The sequence below is a fragment of the Hyla sarda genome, chromosome 9 (genome assembly GCF_029499605.1).
Source record: "Hyla sarda isolate aHylSar1 chromosome 9, aHylSar1.hap1, whole genome shotgun sequence".
In the NCBI taxonomy this organism is placed as follows: domain Eukaryota; kingdom Metazoa; phylum Chordata; class Amphibia; order Anura; family Hylidae; genus Hyla; species Hyla sarda.
This window is the reverse complement of record NC_079197.1, coordinates 152380483-152387463: the sequence shown is the minus strand read 5'-3', so window position 1 is coordinate 152387463 and position 6981 is coordinate 152380483. Positions and strand designations below refer to the sequence as shown.

General features: G+C 42.5%; 1 protein-coding gene across 2 annotated transcripts in view; it reads left to right on the top strand.

The window, feature by feature from the left end:
• The window catches only part of LOC130290891 (zinc finger protein 184-like), a 67618-nt gene that overhangs the window by 5275 nt on the left and 55362 nt on the right, over positions 1–6981 (top strand). The window lies entirely within an intron of this gene.

Genomic DNA, 6981 nt, shown 5'->3' with positions numbered 1-6981 from the left:
GCTGAAATTCCGTAGTGTTGTGGTGACCCACGGGTGTATGGCGGGACCACGGGTGTAGCGGTGTGAGTGGTGGGATCAGATGGTATTAATTCCGGGGGGCAAGATGTTGTTAACCCTTAGTGTTCGTGACGCCAGTGTGGTTTAAGGGTTCCGGAACACCACATGCCCAGTTTCTCCGCTATCCCAGTTGCTAGTAGTGAAATGAGAGTCCACAACCAGTTATGGTCGAACGGAGGCTTTACTGAGTATAAGACAGATGTAATTATCTTCACAGCTATGGCCAGATTTCCCAGAGAGGTGGCCAGGACCCAGAAGGACCTCGCAACTTGCTGGACCAATACTTGTAATTAACTTGACTTGAGATTGGACTTGACTTGACTATATGCTGGACTTGACTAGTTTCAGTGACAGCAGACATAGACTTGAGGCTTACTGGAATGACTGTAGCTTTTGGGGTCTTCCAGATGCTGATCACTAGCACTGAGATCTGTACTTGCTGGTTCTCAGTAAAGGAAGAGAGTGAATTGTAATGGCTGCCCCTTTATATAGTGGGGGGCTGGACTAAAGCCCATTGGTCAAGCTGTGGGTCATAGGTTAAGCTGGTGCTCTCTGGGAGAACATGTGACAACAAATCAGGTGACTGCATAACATGACAGACTCACACAGGTCCTTGAGACCTCCCACAGATCCTCTGTACTACCTATACCTAAGGATATTGTCTAGGCATTAAAGTGATATACACAACATTATGGAACAACAGGGGGGAGATCTTACAGGGGAGGCCCCAGGTCACTGAGGGACTCAACCTGACAGGGCCTAAGGTTAGTGCAGGACCATGTCCTGTACTGGGACATCACAGTGTGTTTTATGCAGCGGAATCCCATTAAAAGCAATGGGACTCTGCTGCACTGAAATTTCTGAATGGAATTTCAAACCAAAATTTTGCTAGGAATTCCATAGTGTGAACCCAGCCTTATACCCCTTACAGCTGGGTCACTTTGTTCAATCTGCCCTGCTGTGCGGAAACAAGAGTGATGATCACCCTGCTGTATGCTTTCTCCAGGGTGGCAATGTAAACAGGAGGTGCAGCCCAGGATCAAGCATTAAGCAAATAAGACCTAACTGTTCTGGCGTTTGTATGCAGGGTTTGGGGGCTTTTGTGCCTCTTGTCAGACACAGGGGTCATAAAAGTATACTGCAATGGTTTATAGGCAGGGTACCTGACAGTATACAGAAGAGAGCTCCTTATTATCTGCTAGGTTGTTATTTTTCAATACCCTCTCAGTACAATGACATGAGTGGAGTAAGTGAAAGAAAGTGGGGTATTATTACTCATTTATTCTATATGTTATGTTAACCGACAGTTATTGGTCAGACAAGTTCTTTTCGATGCATATTTAAAGATTTCCCCAGATTCCCACATTCACATTCTCTATAGACAGAATCAGAGAGTTATGTGCAGGTCCCTCTAAAATAAGGCTCCTTTCACACTAGTGATTTTTCCGTTATAGAAGTTCCGTCGCATATTCGGTCACGATTTTCGGCGAAACCCGGCCGTTACAAAACCCCTGACGGCCAAGACTAAATCGCATTGCAGCCTATGGGATTTTGTAACTGCCCGTTTGCACCCGTTTATGCCCGTAATTCATTGTGGACGTTATACAGTGACGGGACATCGAGGCAAAAAAATTACTGCATGCAGTAATTTTTCCTCCACGATGTCCCGTCACTGTATAACGTCCGCAATGAATTTTTTCATAAGCCATGATTTATATAAAAAGGAGATAACATATTCTAATGAGGTATATTAGAAACGTTCATGTTTTGCCAAGATGTACAACATATAAAAAGTTTTTTATTCTGACAGTGGCCATTAAAAGTGGCTGCATGCTTGAGGTTTATTAGCAATCCAAGGTACAGAAATAGATAATGTTTCGGCCAAAGATGACCATCACCAGATATCTGTAAAAAAATAAAAATGTTATGTAAACAACGTGCCGTCATAATGATAGCCTAATAAGAGAAATCAAACATCATCCAATCTCTAACACAGTGTTTTCCAAACAGTGTGCCTCCAGCTGTTGCAAAACTACAAATCCCTGCATGCCCGGACAGCCGAAGGCTGTCCGGGCATGCTGGGATTTGTAGCTTTGCAACAGCTGGAGGCACACTGTTTGGAAAACACTGCCTTAACGACTAGATGTCCCATATTCGAAATCATGAATTTTCGCGAAATTTGCATATTCGCTATGTTTGTTCACTTTTTTCCATGTGTAAATTTGCATGTAAAATTCGCACAAAATTTTTGCAAGTGAAAAAAAAAAAAAAAAAAGAAACCGGAATATTCGTCATTACCAATATATAGCACCATATTCTAAATATTTGCGAAATCGCAAAGTGCCGATATTCGTCTTAAATATTTGCATTCCGAATATTCGTGCTCAACACTATGTAACGACCAAACTTGTATCAGTGATGTCAGCGTGTGGCATTGTTCCTGACAAAGCTTACATCAAACACCGTCAATTCTCTCTCTCCCAGTGATCTGCATCGGTGTCACTTTTGACTCCAGTTGCTTCTTCCATTGACGCTCCGACAGCTGTCTCTTATAAGACAGACAAGCCACCTCTCTCAAGACGTCTTCCTTTGTCTCACAATGACTCCTGCTATGCACTGACATGTGGCAGAAATCATTGTGAAGCCCAATGACATCCTCCTGTCACTTTCTGTTCCCATAGCCTACCCGCACCTTCCAGATGTCCCGGATTGAGCGTGACATGGCAACTGTCCCAGGATGCATGAGCTGCATCTGGTCACAAACATTCGGCTATAGATTGCTTCCACCAGGCAGGTCATAACATTCAAGTTTTGCTGAGACATACAGCGTGAAGAGGGTTAAGGCGTACCTGTCAGATCCCACAAAAAAACAAAAACAAAGCTGTTACAGTATATGCTACTCAGTACCCAATTCAGTTCATGTACATTTTTTTTGTAATTTTTAGGTCTCTATTACCCATATTTCACAAAAAAAATAGCATATTACAGCTGCTCAATGTCTTTTGCATCTTCCCAAAGGAAGGGGACGTGTCCTCTCTTGCCTGCACTGTGATGACTCCTACCCCTCCCTCACTCTGCTGACTCACTACTCTCAGGAGTCTGGCAGCCCTGCTCTGTAACAATTTCCTCTCTAGTTTTATGCTGTACACACACATACACAATGATTAGTGGAAATTGCCTGTACTCTACCACCAAAGACAATGGCCCTCCTTTACTTTTGCAAACCCGGCAAGTTTTGTCGGGTTCTGCACCAGATTATGGCGCATGGAGCCAGAAATTCTGTCTGTGCCAGAATTTGCGGCAGAATTGAAAAAACCCGACTAACTATCCATTTTAGTGAGAAAACTTGAAAAGGGGCGATGCCATCTGGGAAAGTGGGTGTGGTTACAGAAAAGGGGAGTGTTCAAGACATTTTCACAAAAACCCAACATATTTACTAAGGTTTCCACAGAAAATGTGGTGCTTTTGAGCTGAGGAAAACCCGACAGATCAGAACATGTGTAAAAAAAAATGTAAAAAAAGCAACATGTAGGAAAAAGTGCAAAATGTAGGGAAACCCTAGTAAATAATGTGGGGAAAAAATTGTAGGAAATTAAAACCCACAAAGAAACCTACACAACACTCTTAGTAAATCAGGGCCACTATAGTGAAAGTATAACTTACATCTTCCTAAATTACTGCAAAGGTTTAGTGCTAAATGTACAGTGTTTTTTATGCATACATTTTATATATGTTCCTATGTCATTCGTGTGTGACATCCTTAGGCAGTCCAGTAATGCTGGGACTTGTAGTATTGGAATAGTTGGAGGTAGAGTGTTTGGATAACTCTTTTTTGCTGCTTTTGCAAACTACAACTCCCAGCATGCCCAGACACTATTTGACTGTCCAGGCATGCTTGGAGTTGTAGTTCTGCAACAGCTGGAGGCACATGTTTGGTAAAAATCTGTGTTACAGCAGTGTTGCTACAGGCTGTGTTCCTCCTGCAGCCTTGTCAATCAGCCATCTTGTGTCCATGACCCTCAGACATGCTCATGCTTCTGTTTGACTCATCAGTATCCCAGGAGGTATGGGGACCCCTAGTGGTGGGATTTTCAAAGGCAGTTTTCTTTAATAAAATGTGCATTTTTTTAAAAGAAGTATATTAGAAAAACTATTGTTTTGCCAAGATGTACAACATATAAAAAGTTTTTATATCTGACAGTACCCATTTAATGTTTTTGCATTTAATTTTATGTACAGCTAAACAGGAATTACACACAATCACATGTTGAATCTTAGCCATTTGCTGCAGATTATAGTCCTAACTTTACTAACTAACTAACTCCTGGGAGAAGCCGTGTACCTAACCTGGTAGTAGTTAGCTGAGGCCTGGTTTTTGCCTGCTGCACATGAGTGAGCCTAGATACTGCTAATGTAAGGTATACCTCCTACATTTAGGCCACTAGTCCTGTCAACAATTAGGTAGTTTCTGAACCCTGTTCCATTCCTGTTATGAGGGTAGATTTATTTACAGTGGGGGGAAAAGTATTTAGATGAGAGTCCTGTAATTTTCATCATAGGTATACCTCAATTATGAGAGACAAAATGAGAAGAAAAAATCTATAAAATCACATTGTCTGATTTTTAAATAATTTATTTGCAAATTATGGTGGAAAATAAGTATTTGGTCAATAACAAAAGTTCATCTCAATACTTTGTTCTATACCCTTTGTTGGTAATGACAGAAGTCAAACGTGTTCTGTAAGTCTTCATAAGGTTTTCACACACTGTTGCTGGTATTTTGGCCCATTCCTCCATGCAGATCTCCTCTAGAGCAGTGATGTTTTCTATGGGGTTGAGATCTGGAGACTGGCTAGGCCACTCCAGGACCTTGAAATGCTTCTTACAAAGCCACTCCTTTGTTGCCTGGGCGGTGTGTTGCTGAAAGACCCAGCCATGTTTCATCTTCAATGCCCTTGCTGATGGAAGGAGGTTTTCACTCAAAATCTCACGATACATGGCCCCATTCATTCTTTCCTTTATATGGCTCAGTCGTCCTGATCCATGTAAAGGAAAGAAGGTTTCCACCCTCATGCTTTACAGTAGGTATGGTGTTCTTTGGATGCAACTCAGCATTCTTTCTCCTCCAAACATGATGAGTTGAGTTTTTACCAAAAAGTTCCACTTTGGTTTCATCTGACCATATGACATTCTCCCAATCCTCTTATGGATCATCCAAATTCTCTCTAGCAAACTTCAGACGGGCCAGGACATGTACTGGCTTAAGCATGGGGACACGTCTGGCACTGCATGAGTCCCTGGCGGCGTAGTGTGTTACTGATGGTAGCCTTTGTTACTTTGGTCCCAGCTCTCTGCAGGTCATTCACTAGGTCCCCCTGTGTGGTTCTGGGATTTTTGCTCACTGTTCCTGTGATCATTTTGACACCACGGGGTGAGATCTTGCGTGGAGACCCAGATCGAGGGAGATTATCAGTGGTCTTGTATGTCTTCCATCTTCTAATAATTGCTCCCACAGTTGATTTCTTCACACCAAGCTGGAGGACAGAGGAGACTCTTAAAGAAGAAGTTACGGGTCTGTGAGAGCCAGAAATCTTGCTTGTTTGTAGTTGACCAAACTTATTTTCCACCATAATTTGCAAATAAATTCTTAAAAAATCATACAATGTGATTATTTTTTCCCCCTCATTATGTCTCATAGTTGAGGTATACCTATGAACACATTACAGGCCTCTCTCATCTTTTTAAGTGGGAAAACTTGCAGAGTTGGTGGCTGACTAAATACTTTTTTGCCCCACTGTACATATCAAGCCTTCAAGGAGAGTATATTTCTTTAAAAAATGATAGACCTGATTAAGCAATGATAGAGCTGAACAAAGGCCTTTCTCTCTTTTACTGGATCACTTATTGGCCCCAGGCAGATCTGTGCTAAGTCTGGATAAGACTTCCTTGGATACGTGTCTACAGCATAAAGAGGGTTAATGATATTGCATTGAATTTCATGTACAGTTAAATCTTTACTCCCGTGGAAAACAAATTGTTTTAAATCAACTGGTGCCAAAAAGTTGAACAGATTTGTAAATGACTTCTATTTACAAAGCTTAATCTCTCCAGTAAATATCAGCTGCTGAATATTACAGAGGAAGGTGAGTTGTTATTTCCTGTCTGACCCCAGTGCTCTCTGCTGACACCTCTGTCCATGTCAGGAACTGTCCAGAGCAGGAGCAAATCCCCATAGCAAACCTATCCTGCTCTGGACAGTTCCTGACATGAGCAGAGGTGTCAGCAGAGAGCACAGTGGCAGACAGAAAAGAACTATGAAGTAGATTTATCATTCTTTTCAAATGTATGGCTTTTATAAGACAATTTTTTTTACTTACTTTTGCTTACATGCGACCTATTTATCAAATAGTCGCACGACCTTGATAAATAAATCACACGTAAGCAAAACCCGGGAAACCCGCTTACAAAAGCATTTTTTAAAGCAGAAAAGTTTTCCATTATGTTAATAGCCGAAGTTCTTTATCTACCCTTTATTACCAGTAGCATTGCTAGAGAGTGACGGGAGGGGGCGGGGGTACCGCATCAGGTGACACCCTGACTGGCCTGCCTGGCACTAAATAGCTGCCCTCCAACTATCCCACAACAACCCAACAACCCTCCTCAGAAATAAAAAAAAATATTAAAAACATACTATGCCACGCCATGAATATCCGTACTCTGGAGACTTTTTTGTTTAATTTTGAGCCCACATTTTGTGTCATTGCTGTTACGCCGAGCGCTCCGGGTCCCCGCTCCTCCCCGGAGCGCTCGCTTCTCTCTCGCTACCGCAGCGCTCCGGGCAGCTCCACTGACCCGGTGCGCTGCGATACCGTCTCCAGCCGGGATGCGATTCGCGATGCGGGTAGCGCCCGCTCGCGATGCGCA